Source organism: Schistocerca serialis, chromosome 1, assembly GCF_023864345.2.
Source record: "Schistocerca serialis cubense isolate TAMUIC-IGC-003099 chromosome 1, iqSchSeri2.2, whole genome shotgun sequence".
NCBI classification, from domain to species: domain Eukaryota; kingdom Metazoa; phylum Arthropoda; class Insecta; order Orthoptera; family Acrididae; genus Schistocerca; species Schistocerca serialis.
In genome coordinates, this window is record NC_064638.1 from 449,772,676 (window position 1) to 449,799,773 (window position 27,098).

The 27,098-nt window shown below is 41.7% G+C and overlaps 1 protein-coding gene and 1 pseudogene across 1 annotated transcript in view; both read right to left on the reverse strand.

Annotated features, from left to right (window-relative positions):
- Positions 1-27,098, reverse strand: part of LOC126482883 (mucin-19) — a 781,435-nt gene that overhangs the window by 363,970 nt on the left and 390,367 nt on the right. The gene's annotated exons all lie outside the window — the stretch shown is intronic.
- LOC126427410 (5S ribosomal RNA) lies at positions 14,155-14,272 on the reverse strand (annotated as a pseudogene).

Consider the following 27,098-nt stretch of genomic DNA (forward strand, 5'->3'; position numbering starts at 1 on the left):
CACGCAATGAATACAATACTCTTAAAAATATAAATAATAAGTTGAGGACACGTAATGCACTAAAAGTGAAATCAGATAAGGGTAATACTGTGGTTGGTATGAAACACGAAAATTATGTAGGAAAGTGCTGACTTCTTGAAAAATAACAATGTCACAACTATATAGCACAACCCAGATAACAGATTTAATGCTAAGTTCAAAAAAACGTTGAAAAATTGTCAAGAGCTCAAGATAAGAAACAATTAAGTCAATCGGCTTTCTGAGCCTAACAGTAAGTAATAACGACAACGCCATAATTTTGAGGTGTGTACGAAACTACGACGACAGATGTCATTATTAACAATCATAACTGTATCCCAAATTCACATAAACTTGTTTGGTAAATAAAACTGCCTTTTCCTGCTGGTAGTTACTTTATTTATCCCATACGCGTTTCGCTTTCTCCTATTCTAAGACATCGTCAGTGGGACCTATAACGATACAGTTTCGTTAGTTATAGATTATCAAATAGTTAACTTCGAGATTTTCTGCAAAAAAAAGAAATTACTTACGATTTGCTGATCTGCGTTTCCTCACATCTGGTCTGGAGGTCGCACTAGCACTTTTATCACTGCCATACAATCACATCTTTGTGTTCTCGCCTTCCACAACAATGGTCCACCACAAAAAAGAGTGAGAAACATGGTGAACAGTGTGTGGAAGGCGAGAACACAAAGATGTAATTGTATGGCAGTGATAAAAGTGCTAGTGCGACCTCCAGACTAGATGTGAGGAAATGCAGATCAGCAAATCGTAAGTAGTTACTTTTTTTTACCGAAAATCGCAAAGTGAACTGTTTGATAATCTATAACTAACAAAACTGTATCGCTATAGATCCCACTTCTGATGCCTTAGAACAGGAGAAGGCGAAACGCGTGTGGGATAAATAAAGTAACTAGCAGCAGGAAAAGGCAGTTTTATTTACAAAACAAGTACTTATATACTTGCTGCGGAGGATGGCCACACAAACAAACTTGTCATATAAACTTATTTTCTTCAAATCAATGATCAAACGCATTACGAACATACCACTCGGCACTGACGCATAAAGCAGAACAAATAGAAAATGCCATGAAAATTCTGCACTGTATATCTAAGGGAACCATAATGAATATTTTGGAAGTACTCTAATTTCCAGACAAAATTGTTAATCAACATACAGAAGTAAAGAACATGCAATATTTAGAAAACTTTATTGACTTCGTAAAAATGAGAGGATCATTTTCAGCGCTTCATAAAAAAAGAAAAACATTAGAGCTCTCAACACCAATTATGTATCTACTTAGTACACGAAAGCATAGAGTAATACGATCTTTGTACGTAGCTGTTACCACTGAGACTTCGCGAACATGAATTTTAAATTCACTGTAAACGTGTACGTGTCAGTAGAGTGGACTGTGCTGTCAAAGGAACGTAAGTGCAAAAAAGTGCACACAATACATGAAGGGCTTATTTCAATAGTGGTACAAGTCCATTTTTGTTCATTCTGAGATACAGAGTCCTAAAGTTAAATTTGTGCTGAAAAATCTGCTGTTGAGATACCAGAAATATTCAAGTATATATTCAAATATACAAGTATATATATAAATCTGCAGTTGAGATACCAGAAATATTCAAGTATATGTACTTGAATACTTCTGGTATCTCAGCTACAGATTTTTCAGCGCTCATTCAACTTTAGGACTCTATATCTCAGAATGCACAAAAATGGACGTGTACCACTATTGAAATAGGCCCTTCACATAATGTTCGGACAAGCTTCAACATCATGGAAACTGATCAATCTCAACAGATGCTCCAAGACACTATAATGTGTGACTTTAAAATATAAATACGTACCAAAATAGATGTAAGCCATCTAACTTTTATCTTGAAAATGTTATACGAAAAAACTATATATCGTATATTCCATGATTGCTTGAAAACGCCAAACTTCCGAAATGAGAATCGTCGTATGTAAATAACGAACTAATAAAACCAATGTGCAGCAGAAAACGGGAAAATAATTAATATGTCAATAGGGAAGTAATTACGACTTAAGGAATGGTGGAGGGGATATGCGGAATATTATACTCGTACCGTGCAGATCAGTCACTAACAGTCTTGGCTAAAGTACTATACTGTGAAATGTCAAAGGTAATGGTCTCCAATGAACATGAATATTCTTAACACATATGGTCAATGGTTGAAGGCACACAATCAAATACGTGGCCACATCTCACCAAAGGCGAAATCTGAACATCGCATCAGACTGATAAATCGTTTGACAACTGCAAGTACATAAAACACCAACTATGAGACAAAGAGACAAAGAAAAAACAGCACGGAAAAAGGAGGAAGATGGAATTTTCATGTGGGCCCGGATACGACTTACTACCAATCAACTGTCAGATAATTTGCATTAAAAAAAAAGAAAAAAAGAAAAAAAGAAGGAAAACCTGGCATGCGGGTACTATCTAACCAAAAAGCCCACGTCGTTAATTTTGTCAGATTATAAATTTAATTTCTCGCCTACCTACAGAAAAGGTTTTATTGAAGCAAATAAAAAAACGCATGAACAGATCCTCAACATTCGACAAATAACTGAGAAGTCGCGAGAGTTCTCTACTCCTGCTTTAATCTGCTTCCTTGACTACAGGAAAGCCTTTTGACTGTGTTGTCTGGGAAAAGTTGTGGCAGGTACTGACAGAAGTTGTGTGTCGCAGCACACTTAATAGCACTGATCAGAAGACTATACAACAAACACCTCGCAGATGTGAAGACAAGTGCTGCCATGTCTGATTGCTTCAGTGTACCAGAAGGTGACAGGCAGCGTTGTGTCCTATTCCCCCACCGCAACTGTATAACATCTATTCAGAACATTTTATTAAGAATGCTCTTGATTGTTAGCATCTCGGTTGGTAGTAGAACTATTAGCAACCTCTGATTTGCTGACGTCACCAAGCTTTTACCCTACAGCGGAGATGAACTTGTTAATCTGCTATCAATGATAAGTGACATTAGTGTATCATATGGATTAGACAGCAATCCCAACGAGTCCAAACTCATGATAACTGATCGAGGAGCACAGATCCAACTCTCAGGCCGATTAAAGAAACTGGAAGTCTGTTCTTTCACCTATCATAGATCAACAGATGAGGTAGCAAGACGGATAACGCGAGGCTGAACGGCTCTGAAGGAGCTCACCAAGATGTGGTTGAACAGAGTGATAATGAACTGCACCAAGGTCTGGCTTGTCCAGACAATCATATTTTCCGTCTTCATTTATGGTTACACGTTACGAACTCTCAAGGCCAGAGACTAGCAGCACGTTGACGCATTTGAACTTTGGTACTGGCGTGAGGAATGTTAACCAGTGGAGTCACAATCCTTCACGGGAATGCACGTCCGCATGCAGTGGAAGTGACATAGGACTCGCTTCAGTGGTTTCAGAGAGAAATGTTTCAACATTCGCCATACAGTCTGGACATAGCTCCAAGTGATTATCACTTATTCCCCAAATTGAAAGATTCTTTTAGTGGACAACACTATTGAAGTGATGAGGAACTTAATCCAGATGACACTATGATTATTCCAGAAGGATTGTATGCACATAAATACAATAATTAAAATAACTAACATTGTTGGAGTTGTAAAACTTTTCTTATTATGGATGAAAAGGGCACAATACGTCTTGTCTGATACTGTGAGGAATAAAAAAAACATTTTTGGTGTTTCTGTTACTCACAGCAGATGTATTAAATTTATTGAAAATCGTTCTCTGCATGAAGTAGTTTATGTCTTTAGATGCAGCAGAAGCAGTTTAACACTTGATCATATCGTCGTTTGATAGGCGAAATGATCGCCAAATCTAAGAATGGAAATTAATGTCCCAGTGTACACTGAGCCAATAAGCAAAAAATACACCGTGTCCTAGTTCAGTCAGGACTGTAGCTATCGAAAATAGAAGTCATGGAAATTGTTTACCGAATCACTGTATTTATTCAAAATAGTCTCCCCCTGAATCAATACACAGCTGAGAACGTTTTAAAAGTGTTTTGAAAATGAACTGTAGCCCTTTTTTGGAATTGCATCTAGTACTGAAGTATAATTTTCTTGGCTGTCCTCAATTCCGACATAGCGGTGCCCTTCCATTGCCGACTTCGATTTGGCGAACAACTAGAAGCCGGCTGGGGCCAAATCCAGCCAACATAACGCGTGATCCACGACTGTGGTCCGTTTGCTGGCCAAAAACTCGTGCACGATCTTCGTTTTGTGGGATGGGGCATTGTCGTGGAACAGCGACCAAGAACCTGCCTCTTGCTATTGGAGTCTAATTTGACGAACTGTCGAGCACAAACACAAAACTTAACACACAATTTCATGTTGCCTCGCCACTGTCATTTTCCGACGAGTATGTCTTGTAGTTACATTCACGGTCAGAGGCCTGCTACAGTGATGCTAGCGCTTTGCCCTTTTACACGATTGTTGCTGGAACTTCAAGGATTGTAGCGCCGCAACCCGCCACGAGTTCGGAATTTCACACAATCAGTCCCAAATGGACTGGAACGCACTTTGTACCATGAATGTTGCGTTACTCACAGGAGGACACAACTTAAAAATGACTAATAAAATTTGCAACGATGTATTGCATTGTAAAAAGCTTTTAACTTTTAATGTCAGCTTCTCCAATTTTTACGCTAACATTTGGGTAGATAGTTACAGGCAACAAGCATTCTGCCACTGTCCGCAGTTGAAAAAATACGTAGTCATGTGGTTATTTTCCTGCACTGGTTGCGCATTTCGAAACGGAAGTAACAGTAGTTTTAAGTCCTGTTCAATAACGTCATCAGAGTCTTAAAGCTTACATTGCACAAGAATGAGCAATAAATTGTCATTTGTTTTGCGTATAATAAAAGCAGTGCAAACCCAAATCTGGATTACCGAACGCAAATCTGTAAATCTGTATCACGTTCAATGTTGAGTTGACATTTTGTTTTGGCATATGGTTTAGTGCATACTGACACTGAACTCTATTTCCGAAGTCATAAGTTTGAGTATGAAAATGGTAAGACACAAAACATGGTATATGAAATATAATAATTAAAAAATTATTAAGCTATCTTTTGTAAGGCATGATTCGAAAAGTGTACTGTTATCAAGGACATGTGCCAGACTGATTTATTTTATTAATAAATGTGGCGCTTCTTGACTGTATGGGGAAGGTAAAAATGATGAGAAGCATCTATTATTTCTCTTTGTTGGGTAGGAAGGAGAGAAAAAATCCGACGAAGAGAAAACCAAAAGTCATTCGTTATACATATTTTGCAGATTTGGCCCCTTGTGTTTACTTTGAAAGATGCTCATCAGAGAGTCACTTTTCAAATTATTCGCTTTATGCGAGTTTTGAGTGATTAAGCGTTACAAAGTCGTTCTTTACCTTCTTGATTGCTAAGTGTACCACAATGTATGGCTGATAAAGTGAACGTAGGGTGCAAGGTGATATTTTGGAGGCCAGCGTGGGCAGAGTTGCGTGTTAGCGTGCGCCGTTCAATAGGAGACGAAAATTTATTTCATTCTATTTCCGTCTTGCTACGGATGACTGGTGCTTACTGCTTATTGGCTCTTGTCGACTTATGGACGATGTGTATTTGAGCCGAGGTTACGTTCCGATGGCCATTCTCCAGTTGTAGTTTGCAATAGAGCACGGCATGCCCTAGCTGCTTGACATAATATTTAACTTGCAAGGCTCTCAATTCTATAGATGGTAGGCCTTGTGTTCATATTTAACTTCCGTTTTTCAAAGAGACTGATCTTGTTCCACGCTCACGGTATAGTATCGGTATTTCACCTGTATCAGTGAGGTTAGCCTACTTATTTTGTTACACTTCCACTGATTTAATATTGCTTAAAATACACTACAAGAAAAAAAACAGACACCAGGAAGGAGTTATCCGAATACGAAAGGAATTGGTGGATGTGATGGAAATGTACAGACAAACAAGTGATTACGATTTCAGAAAAATTGAATGATTTATTCAAGAGAAAGAGCTTCAAAAATTGAGCAAGCCAATAACACGTTGATCCACCTCTGACCCTTACGGAAGTAGTCATTCTGTGCGTCATTGATTGATAGTGTTGCCGGAGGTCATCCCGCGGTATGTCGTGTCAAATGCTGTCCAATTGGAGCAGTAGATCGTCAAAGGCCCGAGTTGGTTGGAGGACCCTGCCCATAGTTCTCCAAAGGTGCTCAATTGGGAAGAGATCCGACGACCTTGCTGGGCAAGGTAGGGATTGACAAGCATGAAGAAAAGCCTTAAAAACCATCACGTGTGCGAGCGGGCATACTCCTGCTGAAAGCTAAGCCCGGGATGGCTTCTCTTGAAGGGCAACAAAACGAGGTGCAGAATATGGTCGATGTGCCGCTGTGCTGTAAGGATGCCGCGGATGTCAACCAAAGCGGTCCTGCTATGAATGGAAACGTCACCCCAGACCACCAGTTCTGGTTATCGGGTCGCATGGAGGGAGACAGGCAGGTTAGTATCCCACCGCCGTTTGGGGCGTCTCCAGTCACGTCTTCGGCCTGGAATCTCATGGACAGGAGTAGGATTGTCTTCAGTGATGAGTCTCGTTTCGAACTAAGCCTCAATGATCAGCGAAGACGTGTGTGGAGACCTCCCTTAGAGTGTATTCCGATTTGTATGGAGTTTTCTTTTGTTCTGAGCTTTTTACACCTCGTAAACCGTCGTAGGACAAGTATAAATTCATTCCAGAATGAGATTTTCACTCTGCAGCGGAGTGTGCGCTGATATGAAACTTCCTGGCAGATTAAAACTGTGTGCCCGACCGAGACTCGAACTCGGGACCTTTGCCTTTCGCGGGCAAGTGCTCTACCAACTGAGCTACCGAAGCACGACTCACGCCCGGTACTCACAGCTTTACTTCTGCCAGTACCTCGTCTCCTACCTTCGAGTCTCGGTCGGGCACACAGTTTTAATCTGCCAGGAAGTTTTATAAATTCATTGTTTGTCATTTATCAGTGATCTGCCTATTAACAATCCAGAATTCCACTAAAACATCTTTGATTTATTTTCCTCCCCCATTCACTTGTGAAATTAGCACAATATTTGCGTAGCAAACGTTTCCTTTATTCATTGTTATGACTGTACTTGATCTGAATACGAACTTGACAGCGAATTCTCTGTCAGCAGGGATGTTTCAATTTTTTTCATTCCTTTACAGCTTGTGTGATGAGTCAGCACTGTCAAGACTACGAGACATCATAGTGTTCAAGACAATATTCGACGTAATTGTTATTTAATTCCCGTTTTTTTCCGATATACATTAGAGCTACAGTGTGGTGTTGTACAGCCTCACTGCACGTGATCTGTCTGCAAGAGTGTTCACGTCTACATTTCTCAGTCAGAATCATTTATAGTCGAGATCTTAGAGTCAAGTCCCACCCTCCGGGGTAGCCGAGAGAGCTAATGCGCTGCTCCCTGGACTCGGGTAGGCGCGCCGGCCCCAGATCGAATCCGCCCGGCGGATTACCGACGAGGGCCGGTGTGCCGGCCAGCCTGGATGTGCTTTTTAGGCGGTTTTCCACATCCCGCTAGGTGAACACCGGGCTGGTCCCCACGTTCCGTCTCAGTTACACGCGTCGCAGACATTTGAAACACGTTCGCACTATTTCACGATTTACACTAGATGCAGACAGCTGGGGTACACTGATTCCATCCCTGGGGGTACAGGGTGGCGGCAGGAAGTGCATCCGGCCACCCCTAAAACTAACCTTGCTAAATCCGTTCTAACCGCGCCGACCCTGCGATTGCTGTGGGACTAAGGCGTAAGCGAAAGAAAGAAAGATTCTTAGAGTCATGTCCCGTTTTCTTTTCCTGTTGCGCAACGAAGTCATATCCTACTCTTTATTTTTATTACTAAGCCGTGGTCGGATAGAATTAGTAACTATTTTTGCGTAAATATTTAAATGGGGCACATTTTCAGGGATTTTACTGAATTCACGTATTCTCTGTACTCATTTCAGTCAAAGATAGAGAGGACGCTTTCAAGTTCTACTTTCAAGACCGGAATAATGGTTAGGGGGGAGGAACATCACGTCGAACGAAACAATGTTGGTTGAATCAAGCTTATGTTCTGCAGATCTTAAAGTATTTTTGGGAAGGATTCAAGAAGAAATCCGGAAAAAGGGAGACTACATTGAGAAACAGAAAGGATTTTAGAGAAAATATTTCACTGTTTCATTTAAAAATCGCTGACTTTTGAGCCTGCAGAGGTACATGTTGTGTTCCGTGACTACGTCAACGTTCCGGAGCCGTGACGGCGCTTCGGTACAGTTGCGGGATAAAAGCTTCTCCCCATTATGCTATTAGGGCGCGCCCGACTCGTTATCCTCTTTATTTGTTACGGTAATGCCATTAAGGAGGCGTTTCTTTTTTCTGACTCCTCCGGCGTATTCAGTTTTTGTTTACCGGAGGGGCCATTAGGCGCCTGTGGAGGTAATGGATCCCGAAACTTTATTACCTGATGAGTGACAGCACAAGCGACACGGAGCGCCCTCTGAGACACCACGCGTCTCCCCCTTGTGTCGGAATGCTAGCAGCAGGAAGGCTTGTATCAACTATTGAAGAGTCGTTCTGCAGCCAGTAAGGTAATATTATTGTTTGTAGCTTATTTTTAAAAATGGCTCTGAGCACTATGCGACTTAACTTCTGAGGTCATCAGCCGCCTAGAACTTAGAACTAATTAAACCTAACTAACCTAAGGACAACACACACATCCATGCCCGAGGCAGGATTCGAACCTGCGACCGTAGCGGTCGCTCGGGTCCAGACTGTAGCGCCGAGAACCGCACGGCCACTCCGGCCGGCAGCTTATTTTTAAAAAACGGATAAATTAGTTATTGTGTAGGTACTAGCATTAGGAAGGTGTATGGGAAGGATTCAGGCAGTGTAAACTGTGCACTAAAATATCGCCACTCACCAAGACGCTACCGAGGAGAAAGTCAACGACTCGCTCCTTTCTTAGTAACTACCAGATTTAGACCAAGTTCAGTTTGAATCGAAATGGATTCAAGGAATGAGATACTCTGCGAAAATACTCCATTAACACAATGCTATAGATTGCGTAAGGAGTAAACGGACAAGGTAACAAAAGCTAGAAGTCGTGTAAGTCTCGCTCCGTAATTGAAGGGTATCAGTAAAGGTTCATCGTAGCATATCCAGCGTCCACACTGTTTCATTTTGGCTTCATGGGTTGTTTCGGAATGATATCTTCTCGGTGAAATATCTTCTAGCTGGAACATCACGATTTAAAAGTACGCTTGTCCGCAACTACAATTGTGGGCGAAGACTAGGCTGAGGTTCGCCACGTAACCTACCATTAAAAATTTGCAAGTTAGTAGGCCTTCGCGGCTTCAATGAATCTCCATAAAATTCTTCTGAGAATTAGACGGTGTAATGTTACAAAATGTTGCTATCGTAGGTTGTTCCTTCGTGGCGTGGAGTTTACGAAATTATTGACGTCTTTAGCCATTATTCTATCGAGTGAGGAGGCTGCCATAAAGATAAAAGCAGATGAACTCACTAGCTACCTTCAAAGAATTTAATATTAATTTCGTAGTTTCTATCCGAACTTTGAGAAACTTGCGGATGTTAGCAAATACTCGATGCTCGTAATGGAGTAAGGTTCAAATGGCTCTGAGCACTATGGGACTTAAACATCTGAGGTCATCAGTCCTCTAGAACTTAGAACTACTTAAACCTGACTAACCTAAGGACATCGCACACATACATGCCTGCGGCAGAATTTGAACCTGCGACCGTAGCAGTCGCGCGGTTCCGGACTGAAGCGCCTAGAACCGCTCGGCCACCACGGCCGGCAATGGAGTAAGGAAACTGCGTTTATAGTTTTATGCTCGAGACCTCTTCAGATCGAAAATCAGCTTTTCGTAGACTGATGGCAACATAGCTGCTGTTAGCTGTATCTGAGCAGCCATCTCCGCATGGTAATTGTGTCCGCTGTCTGTCGAGGGCTTTTTCTATGTTTTTCTGCAAGTTATTGTTCGACTTTGGCTGAGATCGTATCTGTTGAGGAGGCTGTCTTCTTTTCTTTTACAAACGGGGATTCTGTTATCCTTCCAAAGTCAGTTTTACCAACTTTCATTGCTGAGATTAATACGGTTATGAAGAGAATGACTGCTATCGCTTCGCCCTTGTCTACTTGAATCTTCATGTTTAAGTCACTGGAAGAGACATTGTAGCAGCGTAGGGTTGATGTTCCTGCCTAGCAATTCCGAACACTGCTTGTTCGATACCAGGTGGTTCCAACCAATGACTTTGTCTATCTTCCTCAAAACTGCGGTCTAATTTTAATGCATAGTCCCTCACTCGTATCACATACTGGTATACCACTTTTAAGTGTATACTTTGTAAGGAACTTTACGATGTGTATGGTGGAGGTTAACTCTTGTACCACGGTCGTTTCCCGAACTTAGTTTAATTTTCGAATCGTAAGCGAGAAGATCGACTTCCTATAAATCTCCGATTGAGATGAAATAATTCTCACTTTGCTGTCATCGCAATTTGCGAGATTTATACGCGAGGAGTAGGCTACGGACGTTGGCTTGTAGTGTTTCGACCTTTCAATACTCTAAGCTTTACTAAGCACTTACTGTTGAAATTTCATAATTTCAATAAATTTCACAATTCAAGGCAAAGGGCGTATAAATAATAAAGCCAAAATTCAACAACCTACGTCATTTACTGTTATTTATCTAATGCGAGGTCTAATACAATGAAGCAGTTCTAGTTCAAAACCAAATTTTAAATTGCAAAACATTACCAAGGGCAGATGCGACCTCTGATCATGATTTATTGGTTGTGAACTGCTGATTAAAACTGAAAAACTTTAGAAAGGTAGGAAATTAAGGAGATGGGATCTGGATAAACTGAAAGAACTAGCAGTTGTTTAGAATTTCAGAGGGAGCGTTAGGCAACGATTGACTGAAATAGAGGAAAGGTATACAATACAAGCCGATCGGATAGTTTTGAGTGATGAAATAGTAAAAGCAGCATTCAAATAGACAAAGAGACAGTGCCCAATAGTAATATTTGGATACCGAATTTTACTGACGAAATTCATATATGTTATAAAACTGTGCATGTATGTTTCCACATCTTCTCCTAAACCACAAGACCGATTTCCGCTAAACATAGTACACATATCCCGTACTGCCAGGCAACAATTGCTGTGGTGGTAACAGCCACATACCCATCACAGTTCAGCAGATGTCATCATATACACTGAGATGTGTGAAAAATTGCCAATCCTGCATCAAGTTTTAATACATTTATTCTTTACCAATAAGACAATCAAAATGGTTCAAATGGCTCTGAGCACCATGCGACTTAACTTCTGAGGTCATCAGTCCCCTAGAACTTAGAACTAATTAAACCTAACTAACCTAAGGACATCACACACATCCATGCCCGAGGCAGGATTCGAACCTGCGACCGTAGCGGTCACGCGGTTCCAGACTGAAGCGCCTTTAACCGCACGGCCACACCGGCCGGCAATAAGACAATCCTATAAGCGAGTCAGCCTAAGCAAATCCCTGATATCTGGCAGCGTTTTTAACGGCTTTCAACTGCGAAGCGCAAACGGCTATAGGCGAAAAGCATAGCCGTCTGTAGAGCTGTGAGGAGGCGTTACCATAGAGACGTTTACACAATCGCGTTGTAGACGCGGAGGCAGAGCTGCGCCCAGCGTACATAAACTGTCCAGGATAATGTTTTTTTAATTTGGATACTGTACTTTTACATTTCTATGTTGTGCATATTTCATTGTATGATTGTTTCACTATCTCAAAAGTGTATTCGCGAACGCACGAAAATTTTTTCTTATGTTCATTTCTGGTAGAAAATTTACAAAATGAATCCCGGGGCAATGCCGGGTTCGTAGCTACTGAGAAAATAAAAAAGAGAAGCAAAGGAACTAGGCAAAAGGGAATGCAGACATCTAAAAATGAGACTGAAAGAAAATGTAAAATTCCTAAGTGTTTGTAGCTAGATGACAAACGCACGGCTATGGAGGCATGCTTGACTAGGGTAAAGGACGATGCCGCCAACAGAAAAAATAAAAAGGGGTACTAGTGTGAGCGTGAGGAATTCAAATGGCAGGGCAGTACTCAACAGAGAATGGAAAGCTGAAAGGTGCAAGTTGAGGGAATACACAGGTGGACAATCTGAAGGAAATGAAGATGGCATTATAGAATCGGCAGAGGAAGTAAATGAAGGCGAGGATACTGCAGGGAGAATTTGACAAAGCACTGAAATACGTAAGTCGCCACGTGGCCACTGAAGTAGGTGATATTTCCTCAGAATTATTTAAGATCCTTGTGGAAACCAGGTTTAACAGAATTATTCAAGCTGGTGTGTAAGACATATGAAAGAGGCGAAATATCTTCAGACTTCGAGAAGTATGTATGTAATAAAAATTCCAGCAAGTCGGTACCGATAAATGTGAATATTATCGAACTGTTGGCTTGGTAAGTCACGGTTGCAAAAAATCGAAAAAAATTATTTACAGAAGAATGGCAAAAACGGAAAAGGGCAGCTTTCGGGGGAGATCGGTTTGGGTTTCGCAAAAAATGGTTCAAATGGCTCTGAGCACTATGCGACTTAACTTCTGAGGTCATCAGTCGCCCTTAACTTAGAACTAATTTAACCTAACTAACCTAAGGACATCACACACATCCATGCCCGAGGCAGGATTCGAACCTGCGACCGTAGCGGTCGCTCGGTTCCAAACTGTAGCGCCTAGAACCGCACGGCCACTCCGGCCGGCTGCGTTTCGCAGAAATGTACGAACACACCAGGCAGTACTGTTCCTAGAACTTATCTCAGAAGATAGGATTTCGGCATTTTTAAATACATAAAATGAAAGGTTATCGACAGTTTGCACAGACACCAGACTTAAGTTATAAGAATGTAAGGTCGAGGAAGGGAGGCATCAGTTGCGAAGGAGTGAGACAAGCTTTAAGCCTACCCACGATGTTATTCAATCTAGACGTTGAGTAAGCTGTGAAGGAAAGCAAGGAGGAATTACAGTTCAGAGAGAAGAAATAAAAATCTTTGTGGCTTGCCGATGACATTTTGATTCTCTCAGACACACCTTTTAAGTAGAAGGAGCCGTTCAAATTTCCAGCGTTTCTAACAGTTGTCGCCATTTTAGAGAAATTACTTTCTCTCATGATTGTGTGAAGGATCAGATTACAGGATACTAAAACCATTTCTTCGTGTGGGGTACCAAATCCATATTTGTTGAAAGAAATCGTTAAGGTTTCTCCTCTGCTGTTTGTTTACACGTGTTCAGATTACTTAACTCCACATGATTTTTCCAATTTCGGCCTTACGCTCCGTTCTCAAGTGCTGTGGGTGCCAACATGTCGCAATACAACGTATCTGATTAATGATTTAGGAAAACTGCGATGGCTGCTGCTGGTCTCTAGGGCTGAAATTGCCCAATCGTGTGAAATTAAGTGAATACATGGAAACAACATCCAAGGTAGTACCTTCACAACTTTCTTCCGAGATACTGTTCCTCAGCATGTACCCAACCTGACTATGATAGTATGTTTGCTCACCGATTACTGTTTGTGGGAGAAATCTGCATGTAAAGGTAAACAGACATCGAAAATAAATTGAATTTCAAGAAACGAAATGCGTGAGAGCGTTAATCGCAACGAGGAGGCCAGTCTGATTGAGTTTTCTCATGTTGGGAGATCAGAAGGAGCGCGATCTGTTTCACTTGGTAAAAACTTTCTAAAGCCAAGATCGCATAAATATTTCTTTATTTACAACAGTTTATTTCGAGAGGCTTTACTGTCAATTTCTGAAACCAAAACTAAACTCCCCTTGAACAGGCCATGAAGGCTCAACGGTACTCATTGGCCGCCGTGTCATCCTCAGCCCACAGGCGTCACTGGATACGGATATGTAGGGGCATCTGGTCAGTACACCGCTCTCCCGGCCGTATGTCAGTTTCCAAGACCGGGTCCGCTACTTCTCAGTCAAGCAGTTCCTCGGTTTCCCTCACAAGGGCTGAGTGCGCCCCGCTTGCCAACAGCGCTCGGCAGATCGGATGGTCACCCATCCAAGTGCTAGCCCAGCCCGACAGCGCTTAACTTCGGTGATCTGACGGGAACCGGTATTACCATTGCGGCAAGGCCGTTGGCACACTGTCAACTTCAAGTCTTCAAAAAATTTTGTTGCAAAACAAGTTCATTATGAGTTGGAACATCGCGCCAAGTTTCCTACATCTTAGCCACTAACGCGACGTTCCAACTCAAAATGAGTACGTTTTATAGCAATATTTCTTGAAAACCTGAAGATGGTAGCAAAGTGTATCGAAACTGGTTTTTGTAAAGAAAGTCAGTATTCCGTAGGAATATATATATATATATATATAGGGCTGCATCAGCGCATCAGGGATTCCATGCGACGGAGGGTGGATGCATGTATCCTCGCTAACGGAGGACATTTTGAACAATTCCTGTAACAAAGTGCTTCAAGTCACGCTGGTACGTTCTGTTGCTGTGTGTTTCCATTCCATGATTAATGTGATTTGAAGAGAAGTAATAAAATGAGCTCTAACATGGAATGTAAGCGTTTCCGGACACATGTCCACATAACATATTTTCTTTATTTGTGTGTGAGAAATGTTTCCTGAAAGTTTGGCCGTACCTTTTTGTAACACCCTGTATGTATTTAATTACTTGGGACCCCCTTCTTTGTTGTTTGACCTTGCTTGAGCACTCAAGTACAGGTCTCGGTCCATGGCTTGGAGTGCTTCAGTTGTAATGTGACTGCTGATAAATGTCTTCTGCGTAGAATACAAACAGAGGTGTCTCTAATGGTTCAGTAACTTGGCATAACGCCAGACATAATCGTTTTCAAAAGAAGGCAACGTTATCCCACGTACAAAAATGGATCCAACTGACGGTACCAGTCTTTCTAGAAAAATTGTACAGATTTTTTTGATGAAGAATTAAGAAAAATATTTAAATGAATTCGTGTGAAAGTGGCTTTAAGAAAAGTGAAAATATTTCCATCGCACAGCAGAAAGAAATTGACGAGGGCTCGAGATTTGAGGCAGCGAAAGTTTCACAAGCGTTTTATTCACGAAACGAACAGTAGCGTAGGTATATTTTACTGTTCGGCGTCGTCCTTTATGCCGGCTCGCGCCGGCTTACTTCGTAACGCAGACAGGCACGTGTTCCGTCGGAGAGGACTCCACGAGAGACGCGAGCACACCCCAGGCCGTCGCCGGAGATTCGCAGAAAATAGCCCGAAAACGCTTCGGGTCCGCGAGCAAATACTCTGACAATGAAGGGAGGAGTGGGAGCGAGAGAGAGAGAAAGAGAGAGAGGGGTTGGGGGGGGGGGGTCGGGGGTGGAGGGCTCCCGGCGACTGTCGTAGTGGAGAGCAGCGTCCCGATAGGATCTGGACAGGCGGCCGTTACGGGCGGATGGCAACTGTGTATGTGTGTGTGTGTGTGTGTGTGTGTGTCAGCCAGGACGGGACACGCAGTGCTAGAGGAGCAGGAGCGTGGCTCGGCGGTGCGCGGCCACGCAGATCAATACGGTGCGCGCCGGCACGCACGGGCCGGACAGCGGGAGGCTGGTGGTTCGCAGAGCACAGTGGTGAGACCGCGCTGGAGCCCCCATCTGCATACACCGCGTGCACTGTCACTGCGCGAGACACACTGCAACTGCACGATGAGCCGCGGGTAGCATCGATCTCACGGTACATAGTGGGCGGCAACGATGCTGTCTCACAGTCCCTGACACCAGAAATGGAAATATTTGTAAATACTTTAATATTATTTTGTGTGTACGACTGGATATCCACTGCAAATTTGTTAAAGGATGTTTTTCAGCGTATACCTTTGTTCAACAGCCCGTACCAACTGCGACAAAATTTGGAGGAAATATCCGCCATAGTGAAATGGGTAATGGAAAAAGGTGTCTCTCAAATGAACGTTTACCTGTATACTTTCTGTGGGTGATGCCCATAGCTCGTAAGTACAGGGTGTTCATAAATGAATATCGAGGTTTTAACGCTTTATAATGTTTATTATATCAAACTTACAGTTATAAATGATATCTCAAATGGCCGGCGGTGTGGCCGTGCGGTTCTAGGAGCTCAGTCTCGAACCACGTGACCGCTACGGTCGCAGGTTCGAATCCTGCCTCGGGCATAGATGTGTGTGATGTCCTTAGGTTAGTTAGGTTTAAGTAGTTCTGGGTTCTAGGGGACTGATGACCTCAGATGTTAAGTCCCATAGTGCTCAGAGCCATTTGAACCATTTTGATATGTCAAATGAAAGAGCAACTCAAACAGTTTTACCAAAAATCTTTTTTTTTTTTTTTTGTCATCAGTCTACTGACTGGTTTGATGCGGCCCGCCACGAATTCCTTTCCTGTGCTAACCTCTTCATCTCATAGTAGCACTTGCAACCTACGTCCTCAATTATTTGCTGGACGTATTCCAATCTCTGTCTTCCTCTACAGTTTTTGCCCTCTACAGCTCTCTCTAGTACCATGGAAGTCATTCCCTCGTGTCTTATCAGATGTCCTATCATCCTGTCCCTTCTACTTACAGTGTTTTCCACATATTCCTTTCCTCTCCGATTCTGCGTAGAACCTCCTCATTCCTTACCTGATCAGTCCACCTAATTTTCAACATTCGTCTATAGCACCACATCTCAAATGCTTCGATTCTCTTCTGTTCCGGTTTTCCTACAGTCCATGTTTCACTACCATACAATGCTGTACTCCAGACGTACATCCTCAGAAATTTCTTCCTCAAATTAAGGCCGGTATTTGATATTAGTAGACTTCTCTTGGCCAGAAATGCCTTGTTTGCCATAGCGAGTCTGCTTTTGATGTCCTCCTTGCTCCGTCCGTCATTGGTTATTTTACTGCCTAGGTAGCAGAATTCCTTAACTTCATTGACTTCGTGACCATCAATTCTGATGTTAAGTTTCTCGCTGTTCTCATTTCTACTACTTCTCATTACCTTCGTCTTTCTCCGATTTACTCTCAAACCATACTGTGTACTCATTACACACTTCATTCCGTTCAGCATATCATTTAATTCTTCTTCACTTTCACTCAGGATAGCAATGTCATCAGCGAATCGTATCATTGATATCCTTTCACCTTGTATTTTAATTCCACTCCTGAACCTTTCTTTTATTTCCATCATTGCTTCCTCGATGTACAGATTGAAGAGTAGGGGCGAAAGGCTACAGCCTTGTCTTACACCCTTCTTAATACGAGCACTTCGTTCTTGATCGTCCACTCTTATTATTCCCTCTTGGTTGTTGTACATATTGTATATGACCCGTCTCTCCCTATAGCTTACCCCTACTTTTTTCAGAATCTCGAACAGCTTGCACCATTTTATATTGTCGAACGCTTTTTCCAGGTCGACAAATCCTATGAAAGTGTCTTGATTTTTCTTTAGCCTTGCTTTCATTATTAGCCGTAACGTCAGAATTGCCTCTCTCGTCCCTTTACTTTTCCTAAAGCCAAACTGATCGTCACCTAGCGCATTCTCATTTTTCTTTTCCATTATTCTTGTAAGCAGCTTCGATGCATGAGCTGTTAAGCTGATTGTGCGATAATTCTCGCACTTGTCAGCTCTTGCCGTCTTCGGAATTGTGTGGATGATGCTTTTCCGAAAGTCAGATGGTATGTCGCCAGACTCATATATTCTACACACCAACGTGAACAGTCGTTTTGTTGCCACTTCCCCCAATGATTTTAGAAATTCTGATGGAATGTTATCTATCCCTTCTGCCTTAATTGACCGCAAGTCCTCCAAAGCTCTTTGAAATTCCGATTCTAATACCGGATCCCCATCTCTTCTAAATCGACTCCTGTTTCTTCTTCTATCACATCAGACAAATCTTCACGCTCGTAGAGGCTTTCAATGTATTCTTTCCACGTATCTGCTCTCTCCTCTGCATTTAACAGTGGAATTCCCGTTGCACTCTTAATGTTACCACTGTTGCTTTTAGTGTCACCAAAGGTTGTTTTGACTTTCCTGTATGCTGAGTCTGTCCTTCCGACGATCATATCTTTTTCGATGTCTTCACATTTTTCCTGCAGCCATTTCGTCTTAGCTTCCCTGCACTTCCTATTTATTTCATTCCTCAGCTACTTATATTTCTGTATTCCTGATTTTCCCGGAACATGTTTGTACTTCCTCCTTTCATCAAAAATCTTATAAATGTTCAATGTGAGCACCATTTGTCGCACGGCACGCATCAAGTCAATAGCCGAGTTCTTCCCAAACGTTGATAAGTGTGTCTTCAGTGATTGTATCAACAGCTGCTTCAGTCCTGTTTCTTAATTCAGGGAGGCAGCGGAGGCACGTACACGCGATCATTCTACATCTACATCTACATTTATACTCAGCAAGCCACCCAACGGTGTGTGGCGGAGGGCACTTTACGTGCCACAGTCATCACCTCACGTGCTTTGTAGAACGATGGGACTGGAGATACATCATCAAACTTTCGGAGTAATGTCATGTATACAACCCTAAAATTAACAGGGGCAATTAAGTGCGAGATTGAGGAAGCCCCAAGGGAAAAAATCGCATGGCGTTAGGTCGGGTGAACGTGGAGGCCATGCAAGGCTAGCCCTATCATTGGGCCCCTTGTGGCCTATCCAGCGCTTGGGTACAGTGAAGTTCCGCTGTCTAGCGGATTGCGATGGAAACATTGCGCGCTGCGCATGCGCACTAGTGCCAAACACAATTGTTTGAGTTGCTCTTTCATTTGACATATCATTTATAACTGTAAGTTTAATGTAATAAATATTATTAAGCGAGAAAACCCCGATAGTCATTTATAAACACCCTGTATTTGAAGATATATTTAAGAACATACAAATAAATTTCAGGTAGTAATAGTAAATGCTTGCTTCGGAACAGCCTGGAGAAACGGTAAGATACCAGCTGGATCTCATATTGATGAGACAGAGGTTCCGAAATCCGATAGTGAATTGTTAAACGCCTACCCAGGACCAGAAACAGATTCAGATCACAATTTAGTAATTATGTAAAGAGGGTTGAAGCTTAAGAGAGTAGTCCGAAAGAATCATTGCGGAAAGAAATGAGGAATGTTGATTAGTCCTTGATGTTCTCTAAATTTTTAAGTATTGCACAATGAATATCACAGCAGATAGTTCAATTGAAGAGGAATGGACATCTCTAAAAAAAGCAGCCGCAGAAGTTGGACAGACAAATATAGGTACAAAGAAGGTAGCTACAAAGAAATCTTTGTAACAGAAGAAATACTTCATCTGATCGACGAAGGAAGGAAGTAGTAAAATGTCTGGGAAGAGACAGGAATATAGCAACATGTCACTTAAGCGTCACATAAATAGGAAGTGTTGGGAAGCTAAATCTAAATGGTTACGGGGAAAATGTAAACAAATCTAAAATGAAATTATAGTCGGAAGTACTGATTCAATATATATGAAAGTGAAAACTAAGCTTTGGCGAAATTAAAAGCAGAGGCGTCTGAATTAAGAATACGAAAGGTATTCCATTGTTAAGCGCAGAGGGCAGAGCGCCTTTGTCGAGAGTCATCGAACGATACTATGAGGTGTCGGAGCTGTCTGATGACTTGATAGAAAAAGAAATGGGAGTAGATATTCCGAGTTTTGGAAGGCTTGATGAACAGCAACTGAGGGACTTAGTCACGTGCTTTGTAGAACGATGCGACTGGAGATACATCATCAAACTTTCGGAGTAATGTCATGTAAACAACACTAAAATTAACAGGGGCAATTAAGTGCGAGACTCATCGTACGATTACCTTAACAGCCCATGCATCAATAATATACAGCAGAATGGAAGTAAATGAACGTGCGTTATATTATGATCAGATTGTCCTTGGGAACGCACCAGAGAGTTAGTTCTCACGTTGCGCTTGATAATGGAAGCAACACTGAAGAAAAATTAAAACATGTTCATAAGATCTGTCGCCTAGAAAAAGCGATCGACAACGTCAAATTATAGAAAACGTTCGAAACTCTCAGAAAAATAGGCGTAAGCTGTAAGCAAAGACAGGTAATAAATAGTGTCCACAAGAGGTGTCCCTGATTTCAAAATTAAATAATTTTGAAACTAAGATCAATGGTCTAGTGCAACAAAACACATGTTTATTATGAGAGCTGTAATAATTTCATACGGAACTTTCGAAATAGTTCAGAAAGCTGCTAAGAGATGGTGCAGTATCAGTGTACATAATTAAACTCGTCCTCTGCAAGCAATCTTTGCAATCACATCACAATTTTTTCGAAAAGTTCAATACTCCCAGTACGGGGGTAGCGCAAGCGGCCAATGAAATTTGCCATCACATCGCGAAGAGTCTCAACGGAAATGGATTCAGATGCCATACAGTTCGCCAATTCAAGCTCGTCCAGCATGGTGGAATGGTTCCTACAGACAGTGTCTTTCAATGCGCTCCAAAAACCAGTACAGTCACGAGGAGACAGATCGAGCGAATATGTTGGCCAGTCCACCCATGACCCAATAAATGTGAATAATCCAACGCAGTGAATCTTTTCAAGAAGTATTCATCAAGAATGAGAAACACCTGCTTCGTGCGATGTGGTTTGGCCCCATCTTGATTGAACCACTCGGTGCTTGACCGAACCTCCAACGCTAGCTGTGTGACGACAAACTGCAACTTAACGTTCACTAGTGATCGTTTCTCGTGTGGAAAAGGGAGGAATAGTACCAAAGCCCAAAAAGTAACTTTGGGAGAAACAGTGGTTTTGTTTCACATAAAAAGAGGATTTTCGGAACCGCAAAATCGTCAATTTGGTTTCTTCACTACTCCATTCAGGTGCAAGTGTACTTCATCTGTGAACCAGATGCAGCCAACATCAAATCCTTCATTATCAATCGGTGTGGGATCTGGTTCGCAAAGTCAGCTCTCTGTCGCACAGCTCGTACAGAAAAGGCTGCGGATCATGAAGGGAAACATGCCTAAGCTGTTAGTATTTTCTGTGTGCTGGAACGCTTCAAACTAGTCTGTGCCGCATTTCTTCGGACGGATTCTATCGATTTTGTTGGATAATTCCACAAACCATGACGTCTTTTTCACGAGTAACTACAGTTTGCTTACAAGGGAACTTCCCCATCGCACCCCCCTCAGATTTAGCTATAAGTTGGCACAGTGGATAGGCCTTGAAAAACTGAACACAGATCAATCGAGAAAAGAGGGAGAAGTTGTGTGGAACTATGAAAAAAATAAGCAAAATATATAAACTGAGTAGTCAACGCGCAAGATAAGCAACATCAAGGAGGTTGTCAGCTCAGGAGCGCCGTGGTCACGCGGTTAGCGTGAGCAGCTGCGGAACGAGAGGTCCTTGGTTCAAGTCTTACCTCGAGTGAAAAGTTTAATTTTTTACTTTCAGACAATTTTAATGTAGGAGTAGACGTGATTATCATTCCTCCAGGTTGTACACCTCTTGTGCAACCGTTAGATGTGTTTGGTTTTCGGCAAGTGAAATACTTTGTGAAAAGATTCTATGATTTTGCGAAGCTGCACAGGTACACAGAGCAGTATTGTTTACGTGATCGTGTGTCAATTATCAAAGTTCAGGCACTCACACATAATCAACTTCGCTCTCCAGAATTCCAGGACATGTTCAGATTTGCTTGGACATATGCAGGATTTGACGGTCTACACACGGAAAAATTTGAAAACGTTAAAAACATGTTTTGACAGAATACAGGGAAAATTGTGCGACTGTGAAACTGTTGCATTCATTTGTTGCAGTTTATGTGACAAACTCTTATGTTTCATCACTTTTTTGGGAGTGATTATCACATCCACAAGAAAACATAAATCGGGCAAGATAGAAGAATCTTTTTACCCATTCGCCAAGTGTACAAGTTAAAAAGGTGGGTCGACATCATATTCCTGTCATGTGACGCACATGCCGTCACTAGTGTCGTATAAAATATATCAGATGTGTTTTCCTGTGGAGGAATCGGTTAACCTATGACCTTGCGATCAAATGTTTTCGGTTCCCATTGGAGAGGCACGTCCTTTCGTCTACTAATCGCACGGTTTTGCGGCGCGGTCGCAAAACACAGACACTAAACTTATTACAGTGAACAGAGACGTCAATGAACGAACGGACAGATCATAACTTTGCGAAAATTAAGAAAATAAACTTTTCAGTCGAGGGAAGACTTGAACCAAGGACCTCTCGCTCCCCAGCTGCTCACGCTAACCACGGGACCACGGTGCTCCTGGGCTGACACCATCTTTGATGTTTTATATGTTTCACATGGACTACTCAGTTTGTATATGTTGCTTATTTTTTTATAGTTCCACACAACTTCTTCCTGTTTTCTCGATTGACCTGTGTTCAGTTTTTCAAGGCCTATCCACTGTGCCAACTTATAACTAAATCTGAGGGGGGTGCGATGGGTAGGTTCCCTTGTTAGAGCCAACGTTCCCCGCTAGATCATCAGCGACGCTGCCTGTCCGTTGGAATTTGACGAAGAGCTTGCGAATGGTTTTCGCATCGGGTTCTTTTGGAATATAAAATCGCGTCTGAAAACTGCGCCTTGTTGACGTAGGACTGTGTTCTAAACTATGGCATTTCAGTTCCAGAAAAACACGTTGTTCAGTGGAATACATGATTTCAACCTCTTACAGCGCCATCTGATAGCAGCTTTTAGAACTAACTCAAAACTTCAATATAACGTGTACAAAAAATTCTTACGGCTTTCACAATAAACATATCGTTTGCTGCACTCGTCTATCGATCCCAGTTTTCGAGTTACTTACATTTGAAATCAGGGACTCCTTCGCTGGCCACCTGTACAATATGTGAAAATACAGACGCAACAATGAGAATGGATGATCAAAAACTGCGGAATAAGCGAGGAAACGAGTACATGGAGAACAGTGACGAGGAGGACAGGGTAATGGAACAAGTGTTAAGACGACGGGGAATAACTTCATTGGTACTAGAGAAAGCTGTAGAGCGCAAAAGCTCTGAGAGAAGCCAGAGACTGGAACATATGCAACGTGCTGCTCTGAGGCGACGAGCTTGATGCAGGAACGAAAACCATAGCGGGCCTTGTCTAACACACCAGTCAGACCACTAATGGGAAAAAGGGGGGAGGGCGTGGCTACCGATGCCATAAATTTTCATTCCAGTTTCAACCAACCGATCGTCACTCTGTATCGTAAAGGACAGATCATGAGATACATTCGATCATCTGTCAATGCAGCGGTATGTGTTGAACGTGGTCACGAAACACTCGTAAATCAATGCGTCACACTTGCATAAAATTATTTACGTTAGCCTATTGGTTACAGTTCTTACTGTGGCGTCGAGAACTAAAATTAAAAATAATACAGAAAAGGAAATACTAGAATACGATACATATGCACTATGTTATCTGCCGTCAACAGTAGAACGCACTAATATAGTTAAATAACCCTAGTGTGCAGTAAATACAGTGAAATAATCTCGGTATTTAAGAGTACAAGTGCAGTTTGCGGCTGCCAATACTATTTCATTTTATTGTTGTAGGTTTACTGTTTTATTGTTTCGTGGTGAAATATTTAGTTTAGATTATGTTTTACTATGCATCATCAAATATTAATTCTTAAATATGACTTTCTTCAAATAAATACAAGCTATAGGGAACCAAGCCTCATTTCAATAAACTAACATTTCCTCCAGCATTTCTCAAATTAATATTTATACAATCTTCGATAATATTTTAAGAGAAAAACTATGGACTATAACGAAGTAAATTAATTCGCTGCCTGCGAATTCCTTGACGTCAGTCGTGTTAAGGATAGATCTACAACACAACACTGACATATAAAAATTTGTACCGGACCAGGACTCATACACAGCTGATGTTAAGGATTCCATAGTCAGCGAACTAATTTCGAAGTATTTTGTATAACAGTCGATCGTCCACAGCGTAAGTTCTTTCAGACAGGCTTGTAAATAGCGGGGATACCTGCTAACATTCAATATCTGAAATTCAAAGCATGTGTAAAACCCATCCTTTATGTCAGATCTTGAGCAACAGCTGACAGATCCAGGTAGGGATGCTATACAGGGTGGTCAGAAAGAGTCTGAAAAGCTTGTCAGGATGTTGCAGGGGAGGTTGTGATGAGGAATAACTGTTCAGAAAAAAAATTGATACGTTGCGCAGTTTCTGAATTATTTAGCTCTGAAATTAGCCAGTTATGTCGTTGGGTGCGCAAATTCGAACACTAGCACGCGCCAAAATGCGGTAATGCACAGACATCTGTGGGTCCATGAGTTGCCATTTCTTTAACTGCTCATTTCCAGTTGAAATATGCCTTTTCCCGAAGTGATAAATATAAGTTAAGTGAACAAAAGCTGCGCTTGTACCGTTTGAGGAAACCGAATGAAGAATAAGTTTGGCGACCATGTCTCTGCAGGCTGTTTGGATTTGCTCGCGCAACGATCTCATTGGCTTCAATGCTAACTCGGAAAAGACGCAACGTATCGAATTTCTTCCTGTCACTTATCTCTCAGCACAGCGTCCCATGCAACGCCCTTGCAAGCTTTCCACACTGTTTCTGACTATTCTGTGCATCTTCTACCGAAATTAATATCTACATCTACGATGCTATAAGTAGCCTATGTGGAGCTTTAACGTAAACACCTTCTCACAGCTGATTAACGCCAGCATTAAAGTCATTTATACTGAGGACCTTACGCTATACCTTTTTTAAGAATGACTTGCAGATTGCTTTTTATGAACATAATAAAATTTGTTATTACGAATACAACCTGAAAATTTCATTAACTAGTAAGTACAGGAAAACGTCAAACACTTCAAGCAGTCTGTCTGTGATATAACGTATGATTTTGATTTATTTATTTAATCGTATGGCTAGGGCCCCCCGTCGGGCAGACCGTTCGCCGGGTGGCGGGCTTTCAATTTGGCGCCACTTCGGCGACCTGCAGTCGATGAGGATGATGGTGATGAGCACAGCACAACACCCAGTCCCTGGGCGGACAAAATTCCCCGACCCAACCGGGAATCGAACCCGGGCCCAGATGATTGACAATCCGTCTCGCTTACCATTCAGCTACCGGGGGCGGACATAATTTTAATAAAGATATATGATATAAATTGAGTAACTTCAGTAATATTTGCTGAAAAATTAGCAGATATCCGTAAAATGGAACTCTGAAACAGATGTGATTTCATTCTTGTAAGTTGTTGCTCTACTAACACGATTAGAAGGAAGTAAATCATGAGTGGTAAACAAGAAGCAGGCAGTGTATATACAGAGTACTGTGAAGAGGTTTTTAGAAATGTCAAGGGACCTAAAAGAATATATAGAATCAGAAATGCTGATTCGAGAATCGAATTAACGCAAGGGACATTGAAGAAAAGTTAGAAGAAGGTAAAATAAAGTGGAATGAACTACTGAAAGGAATGAATCGTGAAATAAAGAAATAAACATCAAAAGTACGATGAAACCCTGGTAGACTGAGAAAAATATGAGTACCTTAACAGGCAATTAACAGCCTAAAAAGAGAAATGAAGAGAAAAAGGGCCAGTCTTTATAAGACAAAAAAATGGTTCAAATGGCTCTGAGCACTATGGGACTCAACATCTTAGGTCATAAGTCCCCTAGAACTTAGAACTACTTAAACCTAACTAACCTAAGGACATCACACACACCCATGCCCGAGGCAGGATTCGAACCTGCGACCGTAGCAGTCCCGCGGTTCCGGACTGCAGCGCCAGAACCGCACGACCACCGCGGCCGGCTCTTTATAAGACAGAATCTCTACCCTGAGACTACAGAGATCGATGACCAAAAGCTGATAATCCTATAGTAACGACTTAATATCTATTACTAGAAGCATGCCATGAAATTAAAGAAAATAATGAACTAACTGCTTCAATTGCGGAAACACTAAATTATTAAGTTCTATCTCCGTAGCCAATCGCAGGAGTCATTATCACAGTTACAAATTTTAAGAGGGGTGTGGCTTGATGGTGAAGGGGAAAGGAGTCGTACTACAAATCGAAAGGTCCGGCATTCAGTTCTCACTCACTCCTCCCATTTTCTCCTCTCACTAACCGCTTCTGTCGCCTTTAGTAATGATTTGTTTATATGAAAAATACCAGGCTATACCATGTGTCAGAGTGAACGTTTAACTATAGTTTCTCTTATCCTGTCTCGATTTCAGCTCGAATGACGGCGGAAGACTAGGACATGCCAGCTCCAACAGAACAGTGCCTGCAAAAGTACACAGTTTTCAAAGCATCCTTCAGGTTAAGGATAGCTTTAGCCTTAGTTAATCACGATGAATTTATTTTTACCTCAGCATTTAGACAGAGTTCTGCTCTTAAGGCCATCCAGACATTTATTTCTAGCACAGAATAATAAAAATTGTTAACCTTGTTTATACATTCTTCCGTTACTTTTTGCTGCAATATTTCCATATTTAAGGTTGAAATACAAATACACTATTTTTGTTCTACTGATTTGTGTAGAATAAAAACTTGTTATTCATCCTTAAATATTATTAGTGGCGAGTCTATAACATCTTCTGTTGCACTGTACATACATGATGCCGTTTTCATATCTAGTGACAGCGAATGCTTCGAACATTAACCACATGAATATTAGATAAACGTATATCTGTGTTAAAATATTGCAATGCTCATTGTGGAGTTTTTCCCCACAAATGTTTTCAATCTTAAGAAGCATACACTGCCTCGATAATTTTTTGAAATGTTGTAGCGGTAACATCTTTCATCACACCGCTGTGTAGTAGAGCAGCTGCAAAGTGCTTCTTATTTGGCAAGAGTTTTACTTTTCAGCAGCGAACCGTATCTGCAGAGGTTTCCCCATATCAGCTTGAGGAGATGAGGACAGGCACTATTTATACAAGCACAAAGTAGGAACAGAGAATAAGCGTGTTGTTTACGTTT